At 44.3% G+C, this 21,532-nt stretch overlaps 1 protein-coding gene across 1 annotated transcript in view; it reads left to right on the top strand.

Annotated features, from left to right (window-relative positions):
* Window positions 1-405: 405 nt before the first annotated feature.
* The window catches only part of LOC121873264 (cAMP-specific 3',5'-cyclic phosphodiesterase, isoforms N/G-like), a gene marked incomplete at its 3' end in the record, with an annotated part of 32,186 nt that continues 11,059 nt past the window's right edge, over window positions 406-21,532 (top strand). The window contains 1 exon segment of the mRNA XM_042376693.1: window positions 406-915.

Genomic DNA, 21,532 nt, shown 5'->3' on the forward strand with positions numbered 1-21,532 from the left:
CACTTCAACCACAACCAGATCACTTCAACCACAACCAGATCACTTCAACCACAACCAGATCACTTTATTCGCAAACAACAAGATTTGCTTCACCGCATTTGTTATCAGACTGAATTACGACGTTGTAATAACCAGATTACAACCTTACTGTCACTACAAGATAACACTGATTTATACTCTCTCTCTCTCTCTCTCTCTCTCTCTCTCGGCATTTTACCGTATAAGGCATCAACAACACTATCATTAGCTAGGTATAGAAGGACACTCATTCACCATCATTATTAACCCAGTACCGTCATGTCGTCACCGTCACAATCTCACCACCATCACGGTGACGTAAGAGCCGTGATGATGAAGGGCCTAAAGGATGTCGTCATCAAGTAGACCTCCGTGTCACCCGGTAATTGGTGTGGTGGTTAAGGCCCGGAGGATATCGCCAGGAAGGCCTCCGCGTCACCACGTAATTGGTATGGTGGCCAAGGTCCTCACGTGTCATCAGGTACGCAGAAGTGGTGGTGAAAGCTGGGAGGAAGTTACCAGGAAATCCTCACGTGTCACCAGGTACGCGACAGGTGTCACCAGGCCCGGTAGTGTGTCGTCAGGATCCTGGCTGATAACACCTTTATTCTCCACAGTGGCAGGTGAAGGCGCTGGCCTCCGGGTCCCTGGAGTCTCTCCACCACCGCCTACCTTACCTGCCGCCTCAGCCAGCCCAGCCACTGTCAGCCAGCTCAGCCGCTCAGCCAGTCAGCCATTCACTAGCCAGTTTCTACCTACCGAGGAGCAGAGAACTCAGTTGCTCTGTGTAGAGCCAGCTGTGAGGTGGTGTGGTGTCGGCGTGGCGGTGGTAGTGACGGCTGCACTTACCTGCTGTCCACTAACCACACGTGCTGCTCAGTACCGCGGTTGCCATTGGTACATATCCTCGTTGTGTTTCTTGATATCAAGAAAATAATAATCTCCGTCGCAGAGTTGTGGAAAAATATTATAAAAGACAAATGATTGTGTGTTTGTGTGGAGGAAGTATTACGAGGCGTTTGTAATGCTTCACGTGGGTAAATAAGTATGAGAGGGTGTAGGACACGTTGATAAACAATAGCGGCGTGTTCGTCTCTCTCCGTATCACCCGACTGTGAACCTCCCCCTCCTTCCATCTGGACCAGCCAGGGTTTGTAACACAAACCACAGGTGCCACAGGAGCAGCACCAACACCGTGTTTGTTGTGTGACGGCTGCCTCCACTCCTGTAGTCAATGGTACTGGTGGACCACCCGAGTGTTTGGTACATAAACACGGTCGTGGACTTGTAAGCAGTGTGGCAGTACTGAGGTTATGGAGCAAAAACTTGTGGTCTGCTCCCCCACACTCCCCCATCCAGCTCGGGCTGTGGTGTGTATGGTGGGAGGAGAGGAGAGGAGGGAGCCGTCGACATGCCTAATGAACAAGTTTTAGTATAGGAATGTGGCGGACGTCCACAGGGGCCACGCACACTAACACTCACTTGAGCACGAGGAAGACCTCCTCGGAATGGTGGTGTGATTAGCACAAATGACTACAATTATTATGAGGTGACGTCTGCCCAGTGCATACAGTTATGCCACTGTTGAAGAAATACAGGTAGAGTAACCAGAAAGTACTTATAAGTCTGTTTGTTCTTGTGATGAAACACTTGGTAGAGAACCTTAGTCATCCATCACCAGAAAACTGTCATTAACTACATGCAACATTATGGTCGAGTAGTTGCGAGAAACATTGAACCTTGAGGTGTTTTCAATGATGAGTGGTTCCTATATTTACACGGCACACAGGTAGTCTCAGGAGTATGGAACGACTGAGCTACTCAAGGAGAGACTCACTACATAAATATGTCACGTGCCACATTCCTGCCACGTAGACATTGTTGCTGTGACATAAAACAATCTAGATGGTAAGGAGGTGTTTCTGTGTGTGTGGGTGTGTCTCATAGCACTGCTCGCTCTCTCTCTTTCTCTCTGCCTGCACACACACACACACACACACAGATGACGACAGAATAAATAAATTTTTCGTTAGAGTTTTAGCACTGCCAATTTCTACACAACACAGCAGAACAACAACAGCCATCATCACCACCACCACCAACAGCCTCCTCTTAATCTCCTCCCCTCCACTTTTGTTTACACTCTTGCTTGACGTCATATATGCGTTAAGGAGGAGGTGTTAAGAGCATAATACAAGGTGGTGATTCACACGCACCAACAACATAATCTGACCACTAACATGATATAGTCACCATGATATAGGAGTCCCCCTAACATGACCTGACCACTAACATGATACAGTCACCATGATATGCAGTTACTCGCTGTGGTTTGCATTCAGCCATCATGTGTTACGGCAGAGTTGAATGGCATAGTATTTGGTTTTATGTGAGGCGGGCACATAACATTGTTAGTATGAATGAGAATGATATAACACAGACAAGGTGATATGGTTGTGTTAGGCGTTGTGTTATGAGCATTGAACTAATTATATTGTATTGTTCAATGTATGTATGTATTGTATTCATTTATGTTCAGTTGTTCATTAATATAAAATTTTATGGTATTTATGTTCATATAGTAATTTAGAAACAATAATTATTTAATATAGATCAAATATATTTTTAATTTTTCATTGTCTAAAATTATCACCACTGACAAATTTTTTTTTTGAGGGAGTAATTTAAGGTCAAATTTAAAGGTCATTTTTAAAGGTCAACCAAAACACAGTATATAAGAAACCTTTAGCAATTGATAGTGAAATAATTGTGCTTTTAAATGGACCAAATTTGTGATTTTTTTTTAACACTGGGGAAGTATTTTTTTTTTTTTAGGTTGAATTTGGTTGATAAGATCACATTTTAATGGTGTTTTAAAGGTCTGACGCCACACTATAAAACTGCCTTGTTAGAACTGTTTGGATTCCAGACAGTGTTTTAACGATCCGTGAGTGGGTGGGGAGGGTCGTGTGTGTGTGTGTGTGGAGGGTCGTGTGTTTGTGTGTGTGTGGAGGGTCGAGTGTGTGTGTGTCTGTGTGTTGAGTGCATTTAAAGGATGAGATAGAAAGCATTTTTAAGGGCGATTGCATTTTAAAGAGGTCGAATGCATTATGGGTATGAGATTGACTGCACTCTTAACGTTGAGTACATTTTAAGGATGAGGTCGAGTGCATTTTAAAGACGAAATGGAGTGCATTTTAAACGTTGAGTACATTTTAAAAGAGAAGATTGAGTACATTTTTGAGATCGAGTACATTTTGAGTGGAAGGTGCAGACAGACTAAGGCGTGCGGGAGAGACACTACCAAGTCGACTATATTCTGTGACATATTACCTTTAGCCATAACACTATGTAGATCAGCCTAGCCCTATACCTGTAGGTGTGATGTGCGTATACCTGTACATTATCTATCTGGTGTGCGTATACCTGAACACTAGGTCTGATGTGCGTATACCTGTACCCTATAGGTCTGGTGTGCGTATACCTGTACACTATAGGTTTGATGTGCGTATATCTGCACACTATAGGTCTGATGTGCGTATACCTGTACCCTATAGGTCTGGTGTGCGTATACCTGTACACTATAGGTTTGATGTGCGTATATCTGGTCACCTCTACCTGTTCTCTCGTCTACCTGTGGGACATATACTTTCACAGTTATAAAAGCTCCCTCTCGCTACCCTATAAGAGGCGGGCATCAGTGTATGCAGATTTTAGATTTTTTTTTTTGCTTTAAAGTGCTCCTGAGGGGGCTAGTTTATTGGGCACCCCCTTACATCTTGTGCAAGGTGAAGTGCAGACGTGTTTACAGCGCCCATCTGGGAAGCATGCGGAGTTCATGCTTGCGTATGCAGACTAGCAGGAGCCTTACCCGTTTGTGATTAACATATCCTTCTGCCGTACGCACACACACACACACACACACACAGGGTTCGTTGTCTTCCCCCACACCAAGGTCGAATTCCGTTGCTCGAATTATGAAAGTAGTTCTTAGGTGTGTGTGTGTGTGTGTGTGTGTGTGTGTGTGGTCAGGAGAGCTGGATCACATGAACATTAGTACCCCTAAGCTTATTTCACCTGAAGATTAACTCACCCTAACGTAAACCTAACTTGACCTTGACTTAACCTAGTCAAATCCAACCCAACTTAACCTAACCTAACCTTCTCGAACCAAAAGTAATCTCACCTTACCTAATATGACCTAACCTAACTTGGTGAACGTAACTTAACCCTCTCCCCCTCACCCCTCCCTCTCCACCCTCACCTCTCCCCCTCCCTCACCCCTCCCTCACCTATCCTCCCTCACCCCCTTCCCTATCCCCCCCTCCTCCTCACCTCACCCCTCTCTTCCCCTCCCTCTCACCCTCCCCAGGTATCGTTAGGATTGTATTTCATCATCAGGTGAAATACTCTAAGTTGATTGGCTAATCTTCATGTGAATCGGAGAACGAGTGTCAGGGTGTGTCAAGTGTGTGTGTCAAGTGTATGTGTCAGGGTGTGTCAAGTGTGTTTGTGTGCGTCAGGGTGTGTCAAATGTGTGTACGTGTCAGTGTGTGTCAAATGTGTGTACGTGTCAGTGTGTGTCAAATGTGTGTACGTGTTAGTGTGTGTATGTGTCAGTGTGTCAAGGTGTGTCGTGTGTGTGTGTGTCAAGTGTCATGCCTATCACTAGAGTCCGTAGCATTCCTGATTTATTTTTGTTGTTTATGGAAGTGATTCTGACGTATTATTATTATTATTAATTACTGACGCCTAGTAAAAAAGCTTTAGACAATCTTGTGGCATACAGGTAAATAAAAGCTTTGGCCCTCGTTATTATGGTTAGGTTAGGTCAGGATAGCCTTAGGTTAGGTTAAATTAGGATATATTTAATTTGGTTATTTTTGGAAACGTTTAAGGTGACTTGGGTAAAAACGTTCCTCGCTATAACAAACAGAAGGTAATAATATTCAGAGGTAAACGTTATTGTTGTGGCCGGTGTTGTGAGTATTTGGTGGTTGTGGTGGTGACGATGGTGGAGGTGGTGGTGTTGGTGGAGGTGGTGGAGGAAGGTGGTGGTGGTAAGGGTGGAGAAGGAGTGGGGAATGAAGAGGAGGTTGTAGTGATGAGGCTAATGGAGGAGGAGGAGGTGGACGCTGCTCTCTACTCGACGATGACCTTGGCCAGTTTAAAGACAGTGGGTGAATAATGGCCCAACAAGTGTTCAACCCACCCCACCCTCCCTCAACCCACCCACCCACCCACCACACTGACATTGTACTAAGTAAGCACAACCCCCCACCCCCCCCCTCAGAATATAAAACAGCGTTCTTACACAACATCCAGCAGTCAGGTCAGGAAAGGCAAACACCTAGCTGGGAAGAAAAAAACAGCTTAAAAAACACGGAACACGGGAAAAAAACATGTTAGGTGAGCGAAGAGAAGTGCTACTGTGGCGGGAAAGATCTACTGTAGTACTTAATATAACTACTACTTATTGCTACTGACGGTGGTGGTGAAGAAGGTTGTGGTAAAGGTGGTGGTGTTGGTGACTGTAGTTCTGGTGGCGATAGTGATAGTAGTTGTGGTAGCGGTAGTAGTAGTAGTTGTTGTAGTAGTAGTAGTAGTAGTAGTAGTTGTTGTTGTGGTAGTAGTTGTAGTTGTGGTATTAGTTGTAGTTGTGGTAGTCTCCCGTTACCTGGCCGGGGTCGTGTAGGCTCAAGTAACCTCACCGTAACACGATTGATACGATGAATCCACGGAGATACAGGAACTGGTCTCCTTTCTTTTATGTGGGTGTAGGTCCTGCTGTGTATGTGGTGTGTAGGTCATGCTGTGTATGTGGTGTGTAGGTCGTTCTGTGTAGGTCCTGCTGTGTATGGGGTGTGTAGGTCCTGCTGTGTATGTGGGGGTGTAGGTCCTGCTGTGTATGTGGGGGTGTAGGTCCTGCTGTGTATGTGGTGTGTAGGTCGTTCTGTGTATGTGGGGTAGGGTCATGCTGTGTATGTGGTGTGTGGTGTGCTGTGTAGGTCCTGCTGTGTGTATGTGGGGTAGGCTGCTGTGTATGGTGTGTAGGTCGTGCTGCAGGTCCTGCTGTGTATGTGGGGCAGGTCCTGCTGTGTATGTGGTGTGTAGGTCGTGCTGTGTAGGTCCTGCTGTGTATGTGGGAGTAACTGGTCTTAAATGGGTATGTGGAGAGGTAGTCTTTGATAAACTGTAAAGTAGGTCTTCATTTGGATATACCTTGTGGTCTTAACGTGATATACCAAGGGAAGGAGAGGTCTTTAATGGAGATATACTATAAAATAAGTCTTAATTGGGGTATAACAATCATTCATTACGTGGTATGTTATTATATACTGTAGGTCTTAAATAGGATAAATCGCGTGGTCTTTAGTTAAGTATACGATATATTAAGTCATAAAGGAGATACAGTATACTCGTAAATTAAATATATCTAATTATTTTGACCTGTGTATAATGTAAATTAGGTACAATTAATTATTTACCTCTGCTATAACGTTCTATATTTTCGACATAATATATTGTGCTATTTACATAAGGATATATGTGTGTGTGTGTGTGTGTGTGTGTGTGTGTGTGTGTGTGTGTGTGTGTGTGTATGTATGTGTGTGTGTGTGTGTGTGTACATCTGAGCTATGGGAGCAACTGTATCTCTTTAAAAAAAATCACCTGTGACAAATATTCAGCTTAGCAATATATATATATAATCCAGTCATATGTGTATTTAACCTAGTCATATATATTTAACCGTTTCATGTAAGTTAGCGATATAACAAGGTATATAATATTATAATTAACCCTTTCATATATATATACACCTGTGATATTACCAAACTATACATGTGATTATAGTATGTTTGTGTTAAAAATATCCTGAAGTCACATGTAACCAAAAAGTCATATATATATAAGTAAGGTACAGCCAGAATTATACATGTAAAAGCTATCTATATGTAAAACACGGCAGGTCATATGTGTGTGTTAATTGCCAATGGGTTGAGTCAGGTGTACAGATGATGATGATGATGATGATGATGTCCACTTGCTCGTTCACCTATAATGAAACCACATTTGCATTATGGTGGTGAATTTAACCATACGAGTCATCATGACCTTGGGTATAGTGTTGCACCAGAGAGAGAGAGAGAGAGAGAGAGAGAGAGAGAGAGAGAGAGAGAGAGAGAGAGAGAGAGAGAGAGAGAGAGAGACTCACTCCAAATTACATGCACTAAACCCCTTACACTCCAACACAATATAAGAGAGCCCTAAACTTTCCCTTAATCAAATCACACTTACTTACAAAGACCCTGATCAGAAATTTCACTTTTTTTAATATAAGTTTATGAAGGCAAAAAAAATTCCCCTCCAAGTTCATACCTTCAAGATTTAAGTTTTTATTTATTTATTTTGTTATTTTTACCTTGAGCAAGTTTCAAGTTCCCACAGTTCATTAATTAACTTGATATATTGAACGAGGTAACACATTATAATCAGTCGAAAGTTGTTGGGTTTTTTTAATAAGTGTTGAAAGTGTGTGTGTGTGTGTGTGTGTGTGTGTGTGTGTGTGTGTTATGGAGAGACGTGAGGAAGATCGGTTGGGTTCACGTTGATACGGTGAGCGAACGTTTGGTTAGGTTCGGTTATCTTTTGTTTAGGTCAGGTCAGGTCAGGTCAGATCAGGTCCTAACCACCCTGGCCCAAACATCCTACATTGAAACACTCGTCACCACCGTCCACAAACTTGCTCCACCTCGATGAATTTTTTTTTGGATTTCCTTAACGATGTCCCCAATCTACTCGAACAAAAGTAAAGATAAATAAAAAAGTAAATAAAAAATAAAATACCACCTTGTGTCTTTTATCTAGATTTCTTTTATGTCATTTAACGAACACCTTCATCAGCGAACATGCAGATATATTGTTACTCGTTCTAGAAATAATGAAACTTCGATATAACGGACTTTTCTTTATAAAATCCGCTAGTGGAGGGATTTTATAACTAATAGACGCCTCGATACAACGGACTTTCATATCTATATAGTTCGTTAGATGGGGGTTTTCACAACTGACAAACCCTCGATATAACGGACTTTCATATCTATATAGTTCGTTAAATGGGGGTTTTCACAACTGACAAACCCTCGATATAACGGACTTTCATATCTATATAGTTCGTTAGATGGGGGTTTTCACAACTGACAAACCCTCGATATAACGGACTTTCATATCTATATAGTTCGTTAGATGGGGGTTTTCACAACTGACAAACCCTCGATATAACGAACTTTCATATCTATATAGTTCGTTAGAGGGGGGTTTTCACAACTGATAAACCCTCGATATAACGGACTTTCATATATATAAAGTTCGTTAGATGTGGGTTTTCACAACTAACAAACCCTCGATATAACGGACTTTCATATCTATATGGTTCGTTAGATGTGGGTTTTCACAACTGACAAACCCTCGATATAACGGACTTTCATATGTATATAGTCCGTTAAATAAAGGTTTCACTGTAAGTCTGAGAGTGGGAGAATAGCGAAAATAACAGACCGAACTTTTAAGGCTTTTAATCTGATAACATTTAAGTCTTTTACACACTAAACAAAAAAGCCTTGGAAAATAAAATTAAAATAATAATAGTTTTTTGGGGGTAATTCTTTTTTTTAATTAAACCAGGGTGATGTTAGCGGTTTCCTCCTGTCAGAATGTAATGCAGATCTTGCAAGCAACACACATCTGCCTGGCTGGCGACTCTGCTGCAAACTTACACACACACACACACACTGTCTCGTTTGCATACATACATATATTCTTCAGCATTGTCTTATTCATTAAATAGTTATGTGCACTGTCTGGACCAACCAAGGTGTGTGTGTGTGTGTGTGTGTGTGTGTGTGTGTGTGTGTGTGTGTGTGTGTGTGTGTGTGTGTGTGTGTGTGTTTCCCCTCCTCTTCCTGTGACCAAACAACACACTGACCCGTTTATTAGATTCGTGTTCATTCTCCTAGGTGATTGATGTGCAATACTACAAGTGATTGGTGTAAAAGACAACACGTGATTGGTTTAAAAGTCAACACGTGATTGGTTTAAAAGACAACACGTGATTGGTTTAAAAGTCAACACGTGATTGGTTTAAAAGTCAACACGTGATTGGTTTAAAAGACAACACGTGATTGGTGTAAAAGTCAACACGTGATTGGCTTAAGAGTCAACACGTGATTGGCTTAAAAGTCAACACGTGATTCGTTTAAATGTCAGGAGGTGATTGGTGTAAAAATCAACAGATGATTGGTGTAAAAATCAACTCGTGATTGGTTTAAAAGTCAACCGGTGATTGATTTTAAACTCGAGTAGAGTAAATTTCAGAAGTGATTTATGTACAATTTAATGACTGATTGATGTAAAAATTAACACACACACACACACACACACACACACACACACACACACACATTGACACACACACACACACACACACACACACACACACACACACACACACACACACACACACACACACCTCTCCATAAAATAAAGAGATGAAGTCAATTGTGCTCTCTCTCTCTCTCTCTCTCTCTCTCTCTCAAAACATTTCAGCTCAACTTCTTGACCTTGACCTAAGCTTTCTACGTGGGAGGGATCAGGTCATGTACCGTTCATAATAGACAAGTCAAGTACAAGTCAATGTTGACCTCGACCTAAGATAACAGAGGTCAAGTTTTAACACCTGGATTGTGGAACTTTAAACTGAACCTTGACCTTTATTAACCGAGGTCATTTTCATTCTCTCTTCTGATTGGTTTCGGTGGGTAGTGTAAATGACTGACTGACTGACTGACTGACTGACTTAATAACTGACTGACATTGGCTGACAGACTGACATAACGACCAAGATGGCTTCTGAAATTGCACCGAGACTTAACATAACGTACCCAACCGCAGAGAGAGAGAGAGAGAGAGAGAGAGACCTGTAGGAATGCGTGAAAGAGAGAGTAATCTGAGGGAGCCACCCACCCTGTGTGTTGTGGGTGGGTGGTGGGTGGGTTACGGGTGGGTTGTGGGTGGGGATGGGGGTGGGGGGTGTGATGATGTAAATAGAATGGCATGATTGGCTGTCCCAGGAGCGTCGCACCTCCTCCCTCCCCCCCCCTGGCTAATAGACTGGGCGTGTGCCTCTGATTTATATATCATTTGCTACATTACGCAACCCTGGGTTAGAGAGAGAGAGAGAGAGAGAGAGAGAGAGAGAGAGAGAGAGAGAGAGAGAGAGAGAGAGAGCTGCTCTCTCTCTCTCTCTCTTGTTTACCATTTTTCTCTCCTTCATCGTCTTTCTTGTTTATGTTCTTCTCCCTCCCTTGTCTTCTCTTCTTTTTTTCCTCCTCCTCCTTCGTTTCTTTCTTCTTACCTTCCTCACCGGGGGTGCTGGTGGTAGAGTGGTACCGCTCTTGCCTTCGCAAGCAAGATGTCACGGGTTCGATTCCCGGGCCGGTGGAAGTTGTTTGGACACACTTACTAGCCCCCATTAGTTCCTGTTCACCTAGCAGTAAAGTAGGTACCTGTTGTTAGTCGAAAGTTGCCAATTCGTATTCAGGGACAAGTTGTTGGAGCTTCCAATAACTTGATGACATAAACCACTGACTCTTCAGGCTTCAACGCCCTTGACTCATGAGACATAAAGGCAAGCATGAACTTAGCATGCTTCCCTGTTGGGCGCTGTAAACGCTTCTGCGCTTCACCTTACACAAGGATGTAGGGGAGTGCCCAATAAAAAAATAAAAATAAAAAAACCTTCCTCACCACTTTCTTATGTTTATCCTCCTCCACCTCCTCCTCTCTTTCCTCTTCATCTTCCTCCTTTATTTCCACCCCCCACTCCCACTCCACCCCCCTCCCCCCCCTCCTCCTCCCACTCAAGATCTATCTACCCGTTTGTTTTTGTTGACGTTGTGATTTCGTTATTGATTAGTTTATTAGTTGGGATTATATGGAGCAGGTCTTTGGAATTGTGATTGCTTCATTTAGTGATGTAGTTGCATCATTAGTGCTGTTATTGCGTCATTTAGTACTGCGATTGCGTTATTTAGTGCTGTGGTTGCGTCATTTCGCACTGTGAATGTATTAGTGCTGTGATTGCGTCCTTGGTTTAATGCTGTGGTGTGTGACTGTACGTGTCATTGATTTCTTCTCTCGTGATTGCCACATTTTTCTCCTTGGCGTGATTGAATATGGTGTATACGTGTTTTACTGCCTGGGAATTATTGCGCCATGGTGTGTGTGTGTGTGTGTGTGTGTGTGTGTGTGTGTGTGTGTGTGTGTGTGTGTGTGTGTGTGTGTGTGTGTGTGTTCGCTCGTGGGAAAGTATATGTTTAACACACACACACACACACACACACAAACGTCAATAATTTACTATGTACACACGTCAGCAACACACACACACACACACACACGTCATTAATTTACTATGTACACGCGTCAGCAACACACACACACACACACACACACACACACACGTCATTAATTTACTATGTACACACGCGTCAGCAACACACACATACACACACACACACACCCAACTAGATATAAGACTTATCACCAAGAGGCAGTAAGTGGCGGCAAGTTGTTAAGTGCAGTAATTGTGTTAATAAAGTGTTAGTGTGTTGGCCGTGTGTTTATGGTAATTGTGTGTTAGTAAATATAAACACTATTGTGATGTTTGTGGACTGGGTGGGAGGGGGTGGGGAGTTAAACTGGATTTTATATATATTTTTTTATTTTTTTTTAGGCAGTTGTGAACGTGTGGAATGTTTGTTGTTGTTTTATTATTATTATTATTATTATTATTATTATTATTATTATTATTATTATTATTATTATTATTATTATTATTATTGATAAGTTTTACAGCTCTGTTTAGTGAGTCATAATTTACAAACTAATTGACGGCACCGGAAATCTTTTGTGAGGTATTTCCTTAAGTATGTAGGTGTGTGTGTGTGTGTGTGTGAGAGAGAGAGAGAGAGAGAGAGAGAGAGAGAGAGAGGTAATAGGATAGTCGTAAAGATAATAAAGACATTATGAAAGATAAAGATACTTGTAAAGATAATAAATGAGGTAGAAGGAAAAATAATCGATAAAGTTAGAATTATGAATCAATTAATTACAACAGGTACATCATGACAGGTAATTAAGAGACAGGTAACTAACTTACCTTGCTCGTGTAGATTCAGGTAAGGTCTGGGTCCTGGGAAATGAACTATTGGATCACGGGAAGAGGCACCATAACCTAACCTAACCTAAACCTAACCTTAACCTAACCTAACTTAACCTAATCTAATCCCCCAGGTAGCATTTGAGTGTTTGATTAATTATCAGGTGGTAAAATAAGCGTGTGGATGTCGATAAATCTTCACGTGATCCAATATATTGAGTGAGCGAGTGAGCATGTGAGTGAGTGATTGGGTGAGTTGAGTGAGAGTGGAACGTGTGAGCGAGTGATTGGAGCAAGCGAGTGATTGGAGCGAGCGAGTGAGTGATTGGAGGGAACGAGCAAGTGAGTGAGTGTAATCAGGACAAGAACCTAATGGAAATACAATTCACTCTTTCCTCGTTATTTCTGTAGGAGGAAATTGATAGCGGGAGAGTTGAAATTGACTTGGATGCAGCAGTATTCTCCCCGGAGTTGGTGATTTTAATAGTCTGTTCATTTGTTTACACGACGTGAGGGGGGGGGGGACACTGATGGTAGCTGCATTTACGAGATTGCTAACTTTTTTTAGGTTAGGCTAGCGTTAGGTTTGGTTAGCGTTAGGTTAGGTTAGCTTTAGGTTAGGTTAGCGTTAGGTTAGGTTAGCGTTAGGTTAGCGTTAGGTTAGGTTAGCGTTAGGTTAGGTTAGCGTTAGGTTAGGTTAGCGTTAGTTAGCGGGCGTTAGGTTAGCGTTAGTTAGGTTAGGTTAGGTTAGGTTAGGTTAGCGTTAGGTTAGGTTAGCGTTAGGTTAGCGTTAAGGTGATTAATCTTTAGGTGAAATGAATTGAGTTGGTGATTCTTCAGGTGATTGGTTTTCTGTAATTAACCTGTAATTTAGTCTTCATATACAGGTGAGATATTTATTTTACCTGGTGAAGAGTATTTTATTTAAATTAACAAGTGATTGAAAGTGTTGTTATGGTTATTGTTGTTGTTATTTATCTTTTTCGGTATTTGGGGTTCTTTAAGTAACGTTCACAATGCTTAGTTTATCCATTAGACGAGAAATATTAAACATATGAAATATATATGAACCAGGTACAGTTTCCACTCCAATACACCGTCAGTGTGTGTGTGTGTGTGTGTGTGTGTGTGTGTGTGTGTGTGTGTGTGTGTGTGTGTGTGTGTGTGTGTGTGTGTGTTGACCACCTGACGATGTAACTCTCCTTCATCTATCTATTTTTTTTTGTAGTATTATCTTTACCTTCGTGTGAGTTAGATCAAAGGTCCAGAATCTTGAGGGAAGAGAAGTAATAACTAGGGGAGTGGCACCACACAAGGGTCTGACAACAAGGTGGATTAATTGTCTGCCTTTAGTGTGGCTGGTGGGCACGACAGGTCACCCCCCAGTTCACCCATCTGTGACTGGGTACTGAACTTGGCAATTAGTGTAGTTAAGGCGATAAATTTTCAGTGTCGGTCACTCTGTCTCCTTAGTCCACAGTGTACGAGGGCCATTTTCAGTGTTATTTCCACTCTTCCTTCACTGCCGTGTGGGTAGATCAGGGGATGGATAAGCCTCAACGAAGGGAGGAAGCGATACAGAGGGTGACGTAAGACAGGTGTGGAGAGACAGGTGTGGAGAGACAGGTGTGGAGAGACAGGTGTAGCGAGACAGGTGAGAGCTGAGAGAGGCAGGTGAGGGCTGAGACAACAGTTACCTAATGATGTAAGTGAGTTATTTCACCGTGCGAGGTCCACACACCAGCTGAGGGTGAGGTACTACTCCTGCCAGCCGGTCGACCAGTACTGGTGTCATCAAATGGTGTCTTGGACTCCTGGTGACGTAACAGGTGTTGTCAGTTTTAGTGTCAGGTACTTCCTCTCTCGGGGTTGCTGACTAGCTTTATTTTGTACAATATAATACATCTAAAGTAAGTATCCCTGTGATGACTTGATACTTAACTGATTTAAACACATTAACCAAATAATTGTCCACAAAGTTCCCAGGGAGACATCAGGTGACTACAAGGACGATACATATTTCAGATTTATCCCGCCAGGGGGGCTAGTTTATTGGACACACCTTACGTCCTGTGCAAGCCGAAGCGCCAAAGCGTTTACAGCGCCCAACAGAGAAGCAGCGGATTAGATTAGATAGCGGAGTTCACGCTTGCTCCCTTTTCGGTGTGTTGGGCTGACCTCCCGGTGACCTATCAAGTTTCTTTGATTTCTAAAAGATTTAAAGAGTGTTGACTCTGTACACCAGAACATAACAGTTGTGACGCTCACTTGCCACAAACAACACTGGGCCCCGTGATGATGCAGCAGTTTACAGTGGTTTAAACAGGTAGACCATCTTGCTTCACAGACTCCCCAGCAAAACTGAACCACAAGCAGAACTGAACCACTTCAAGAGACGGTGTTTTGACCAGACGGTGACGTAAAAATTTATTGCAATTAACGAGCGACTTAAACAGGTATCCACAACTGTTTGCTTGATAAAATAGCTGAATGAGTGGAGCATACCAGGGTGAGGCCGCTGCACTGCATGCTGGGTAGAGACGTGTTGTGTCCACATTGCCTGACTGCCCTCTCAGTTATCAGTGGTAGTATCAGCGGCTCACATTAGCGAGGAGCGGAGCGGGTCGTGTGAGCGGCGCCCCGACCTGCTGTCATCTTGTACCTCCCGTCCACCACCGCCACCTTGATACACCTGCGAGATGTATCAGTCAATTAAAGTTAAATCGTCACTTGCCAGGACTTTACAGTACATCGATTTGAACTTGGTTTTTGTCTTTAGATTACGCCGGACAGCCATTAAACTTATCTAAGGGACTGCCTCGAGAGATCCGTCACAGATACGGCCACCAAAACCAGTTTCTTTAATAACTTCTCGGAGGATTTCAAGCATGCTGCCAGGCGACTTAGGAAGAACTCTTAAGTAGGGAGCTTCGAGAATCGTAGTATTTGAGCGGTGGTTTGCTAGATCTTAGCTGCTTTGTGCGCTCGACTTATTAGGCATCATAAACAAAATACGTGATGAACCTCGAGTCGAAAACGGGTTTCCAATGTTGTCATATACGGTGGAGGGCGTGGGTGTGGGGAAGCCGCCCCCGCCCTACCTGGCCGGCGGTGAAGGGCGAGGAGGTCACGCCGGGTCATCCTAGGAGTGGAGGTCGACTAAGGTCACCTATCATAATGAGAAATCGTTGACTCCCTCCTTCCCTCCCTCCCTCCCCCTCCCCCCCATCTCCACCCTTGATTCTGAGAGTCACCCGGATGCCGTATCTCTGAATCACTGGACAACAAAACACGAAATTCGGGTTTGTCATTGTCCTCCCGTGGATTGGTCCTGAGTGTCGACGTATCAGGTAATATTGTGTGATACATTACCTCACCTTTGTCACTCAGATGGTGACTATATCGGAGTGCTGTCAAACCATCTCTTACCCCCTCAACCAATAAATCCTAACCCAACCCAACCCAACCCAACCCAACCCAATGAGGTAATCTTCACTAAATTTAAATGTTCAGTCTTATAAATATTTATCTGGTATACAAACAGGATGGCCGAGCACGCACACACACACACACACACACACACACGTGCGAGGGGCTTAAAGGTACCAGAACGTCTTGAGGGAACGTTTTTGAAGGTGGTCCGTGATGCAGGCGTTCGTGATTTAATCGTGAGTAGTTTAGGTGTCCGTTTTGCAGGTACATGGTGAGTGGTTTACGTGTTTTAGGTGTATTTGGGGGAGGTGTACTTAGTATAGCTGTCCGTGGTGGAGGTAAGGACGTGGTAGTGTTGGCGTCCGTGGTGTGGGTAAGGGCGTAGTGGTGTTGGCGTCCGTGGTGGAGGTAAGGACTTGGTAGTGTTGGCGTCCGTGGTGTAGGTAAGGACGTGGTAGTGTTGGCGTCCGTGGTGGAGGTAAGGACGTGGTAGTGTTGGCGTCCGTGGTGTAGGTAAGGACGTGGTAGTGTTGGCGTCCGTGGTGGAGGTAAGGACGTTAGACTGAGGTATGGACTCAGCGCCCAGACTTAAAGCGGAACTGGGGAACCACGCCGGGGTGACCATCAGACCAGAGAGAGAGAGAGAGAGAGAGAAGAGAAAGATTAGAGAGAGAGAGCAGATTAGAGAAGAGACAGATTAGAGGAGACAGAGATTAGAGAAGAGACAGATTAGAGAAGAGACAGATTAGAGGGAGGGAAAGAGAGAGAGATTGGAGAAGAGACGGAGATTAGAGAGGGAGAGAGAGCAAGAGATTACAGAAGAGACGGAGATTAGAGAAAGAGAGGGAATTAGTTTTTTCCCTCCAGAGTCTTCCATGTCCATACACCTCTGTAAATGGGTGAAGGGAAAAGCCGAGGATGATAGATGGGAGAGGGCAAGGAGTGGGGAGTGGGATTAGAGAGGGCAAGGAATGGTGAGTTGGAGATGAGGGCAAGGAGTGGTGAGTGGGAGGCGAGAGGGCAAGGAGTGGTGAGTGGGAGGAGAGGGCAAGGAGTGGGGAGTGGGAGGAGAGGGCAAGGAGTGATGAGTGGGAGGAGAGGGCAAGGAGTGGGTAATCCTGTGTTCAATAAGGGAGATTAAGTGTAATGAATATGTCGTTTAGGGTAAGGAAAGGGAGCATGTGTGTGTGTGTGTGTGAGAGAGAGAGAGAGAGAGAGAGAGAGAGAGAGCAACCCAAGAATCTTAATGGTCAACGATGGCTACAGACAGACAGACAGACGTAGTTTTATTACTTCAGAAACGTAAATAGTAATATAGCCACTGACTTCACTAAGACTACACAGGGACGGCGCTCAAGGCTGGCACTCAAGGCTGGCACTATCTTGAAGGAAGACTCCCAGATAAACAGAACTTAGATAAGGATGATTAGATAACAGGTAATTGTTATCATCTGATGTGCGTGGCCAGTATGGTAGATAGCTGGAATGCAATAGATAAGGATTCAGTGTTGACAAATAAAGTAGAGAGAGAGAGAGAGAGAGAGAGAGAGAGAGAGAGAGAGCATTATTATGTAATCAACCCTCGTCTCTTTTCCCAGCCAAAGCTTCATAATTCGTATCACCTGTTGGTCAGGTTAGGTTTAGATTAGGTTAGGTTGGGGTAGGTTAGGTTAAGTTACAGGATTGGTTAAGTAAGATTAGGTAAGGTTAGGGTAGTTAAGCTTCAGGTGAAATAATCTAAGCTGTGTAATCATCAGGTAATCCCATAAACCACTACACCTGTTGAAACACCACACAAGATTACGCAGCTCCTATGTCTACCTCTCATCCACGGCTCCTATGTCTACCCCTCCCCCCTTTCACCCTCCCTCCCCCTCACCCCTTCAACCTCCCCCATAACCCTTTCACCATCCCCCCTAACCCTTTCTCCCTCCCTCTCCCAACCCTTGAGAATAGAACTCATGGAGGTATCTCTCCATGATAGAACCCGAGAATTTAACTTTGTTTACGGAATCCCACGTTACGTCACCTCACCTCAACTCAAATCCACGCCACACAACGCTACCCCACCACACGCCGCCGCACAACGCCACCCACCACACGCCGCCACACCACGCCCGCCACCCACCACACGCCACGCCACACAACGCCACCCACACGCCACACCACACGCCACCCACCACGCCACGCCCACCACGCCCGCACCCACCCCACCCACCACACCACACCACCCAAACAAAGACGCAAACAGGTAAAACAACAGTTGACACAGACCAGGAATATGTTAGTGGTAGTAAACCGTCACTGAGCCCAGCCAGCCCAGGGCGCTTAACGCAGCTGGAGATGGATTATCAATTTCCCCGGCCTGCTGTACTTTGCACTTCCTTCCTCCTCCCCTCCCCATCATTCCCTCCCTCCCTCCCTCCCCCCTCCTCCCTCCCTCCCTCCCTCCTCTCCCACCCCTTCCCTCCCTCTCCCCACCCCCTTTTCTCCACCCCTTCTCCCTCCACTCTGGAAAATCAAAGAAACTCCCTGGTGGTAATCCCTCCTTCCCATCGTTTGTAGAGAATATGGTGATCTCTCTCTCTCTCTCTCTCTCTCTTATCTGGAGTAGTAAGGAAGTCGTAGATATAACATGGTAGTCTCTCTCTCTCTCTCTCTCTCTCTCTCTCTCTCTCTCTCTCTCTACCTCACCACATAACCGTAGTTAGATAGGATGTTTACGTTGTGTTGGACGCTCTCTGATACAAGATAATCGGGGCCGGATAAGACATCAGCTGGCCGGATACGAGGGATCGGTCGGCCGGGTTTTCTGGCCCCGTGAGCGAGAAAATTGAGTGGGAATATAGTTCAGAGTGAGGCTGAAGTGGACGGCTGGGGTTATGTGGCAAAACCTAACCTAACCTTACCTGACCTGACCTGGCCCAACCTAACCTAATTTACCCTTACCTTACCCTACCTGATCTGATCTATCGTAACTTAACCTAACTTAACCAAAATTCAATCTAATGTAACCTCACCTTACTTAACCTAACCTAACCTAACCTAACCTAACCTAACCTAACCTAACCTAACCTAACCTAACCTGGCCCAAACACGCCCACACAACTGATCCCCTTCATATATATATATATAATTCCACCAAGTTCACACCTCCTCCTACACACCTGACCTAACACGCCTACACACCTGACCCTTTCATATATATCCCACCACATTCACACCTCATCCGCCCACACCTGCGGCTACACTTGATTCATTTATATACGGAAGGAAAACACACACACACACCTTGGCAACGCTGCACGAACCATGGCGCGCTGGCAGGGAAAAAAATAGGGGAAAAAACAATACCGAGGGAAAGACTAGGGAAGTTTGTTCTGGGGCTAACGAAAACAAGTCCCTTACTGATTTTTTTTCTTCTAGGAGGGTAAAGATAATTGGGGGGGGGGGGGGTCTCTCGTTTTCTTCTCTCCCCTCCCCCCTTTTTCTTCACCCTCTTCTTGTCTTCTTTTCCCCCCCAGTTTATTGTTTATCAGCCATTTGTTGTTTTTTTATTTATTGTATTTTTAGGTTATTTTGTTTTCTTGTTTACTTATTCAATTTTATTTATTTATTTATTTGTTCAATTATTCCATTTTTCTCTAACTTTTATTATTTATCTTAAAAAAAAAAGTCCTATTATTTTACCCGAAGAAAAACTCTCATTTATAACAACAAAATCCTATTCTCGTGAAAAATCCTCAGTACATTGTTGAAAAAATACAAAAAGTATAGATAGTGAAAGTATACATATTTTTACTCGAAACAGTATACATATTTTTACTGGAAAAAGTATACATGTATTTACTCTAAAAGGTATACATAATACTCTAAAAAATATATATTATCCTATTAAAAAGTATCTATATTTTTATAACGAAAAGTATATAATATAATGAACCAACAGGTAAGACACAGGTAACATCTCTTAATCAATTACCACCACTTGAACTTTTTTTTCTTACATTTTACGAGAATTTAATTGGAGTTCGTCTTCAAAACTTCCTTCCTTCCTTCCTTCTTTTCATTCTCTTTCATTTTCATTAAGTTTCAAGTTAAATCTGAGTTGTTTGTTGATGTTTTTGTTTGTTTGTTTGATTTGTGTGTGCGTGTGTGTGTGATTCTTCTCTCTCTCTCTCTCTCTCTCTCTCTCTCTCCCTCCCTCCTCCAGATCTAGAGAGGGTTGGTACACCTGGCGTAAGGTAGAGAGAGGACTTCCCTTACCTGTTGAAGCCTCCAGGTAATTGCATATTATTAACCCTTTGAGTACGATGCCTTAACCTTCCTTCCCGTACTCAGTGGAATAGATCAACTTATATTCATCGGGTTAAGTCATTGTACTCAAGGGATTAAGTCATTGTACTCGGGAGGGAAAGGGAAGGAAGTGAGAGGTGATTGGGAAAGAAGTGAGAGGGAAGGAGAGAGAAGTGAGACGGGAGGAGGAGAGAAGTGAGAGGGAGGGAGGGAGAGTGAGAGGAGTGAAAGGGAGGGAGAGAAGTGTGAGGGGGGATGGGGAGGGGAAGGAGAGAAGTGAGAGGAGAGGGAGGGGGTGGCTGGGAGAGAAGTGAGAGGGGTGGGGGGAGGTGATTCAGGGAAAGAAACCAGAGGTGGGGAGGGAGGGAAAAGTGAGAGGGAGGGAGGGAGAGAAGTGTGAGAGGGGGGGTGGCTGGGAGAGAAGTGAGAGGAGGAGGAGACAGGCACAAGGTCGGTGCCCAGCCTAGTGCTACTGCTGCCCCCCACCTCTATGCCTCCTGTCTTCTCCTCCTCCTATTTTATCCACTTACTCCTTCTCTTCCATTATTACCCCTTCCTCCTCCCCTCCTCCTCCATTATCACCCATTTCCCCTCTTACTCCTCCTTCCTCCTCCCTCTCTTGCATTATCACCCCTTCCTCCTCTTCCTCCTTCTCTCCCTCCTTTATTATCTTCTTCTCCTTCCCCGTCCTTTATCTTCTTCCTCTTTCTCCTACTTTATCTCTCTTCCTCATTTTTTCTTCTACTCTCTCTCTCTCTCTCTCTCTCTCTCTCTCTCTCTCTCTCTCTCTCTCTCTCTCTCTCTCTCTCTCTCTCTCTCTCTCTCTCTCTCTCTCTCTCTCTCTCTGTAAATACAACCGGCTGACCTCCTCCTCCTCCTCCTCCTCCTTTGTCATGCCGCCATACCGCAGTGCTCCCGCAGCCTCTTACCTGCGGCCGTCAGTATATTGCAGCATCCTATCTCCTCCTGTTAAGTGGTCCGGCGGTAGGATTGTGGGCACCGTTATTGAGCACGAGCGTCAGGGGAAGGAGGAGGAGTAGGAGGAAGGGGGAAGAGGAGGAGGGGAAGGGGGAAGAAGAGGAGGGGAAGGGGGAAGAAGAGGAGAGGGGAAGGAGAAAAGGTGTTAAGGAGAAGGAGGAAGAAAAGAAATAATTAAGGGAAGGAGGAGAATGAAAGCTAAGGAGGATGATGAAAGGAGTAGGAGGTTAATTGCGAAGAAGGAGGAGGAGAAGAAGAAGAAAAGGAGGAGTAGGAGGATAAGGAGGATGAAGAAGAGGATAAAGAAAAGTAGGAGGCGGAGGAACAGTAGTCATCAGAGTCCTTCATCACAGGCGTTGGCAGTATCGTAGGATCTTGAGCACCCCAGCGAGTATATCCTTATTGTGTTGGTGAAGCGTCCTGCGGCTGTTGGTGAAGCGTCCTGCGGCTGTTGGTGAAACGTCCTGCGGCTGTTGGTGAAGCGTCCTGCGGCTGAGGGTGGAGCGTCCTGCGGCTGAGGGTGGAGCGTCCTGCGGCTGCCTGTTAATGCTGCCACCCCGGGTCAACTTCCTACCCCGGGGTTAGTTA

Source organism: Homarus americanus, unplaced genomic scaffold (assembly GCF_018991925.1).
Source record: "Homarus americanus isolate GMGI-L3 unplaced genomic scaffold, GMGI_Hamer_2.0 scaffold32929, whole genome shotgun sequence".
In the NCBI taxonomy this organism is placed as follows: Eukaryota; Metazoa; Arthropoda; class Malacostraca; order Decapoda; family Nephropidae; genus Homarus; species Homarus americanus.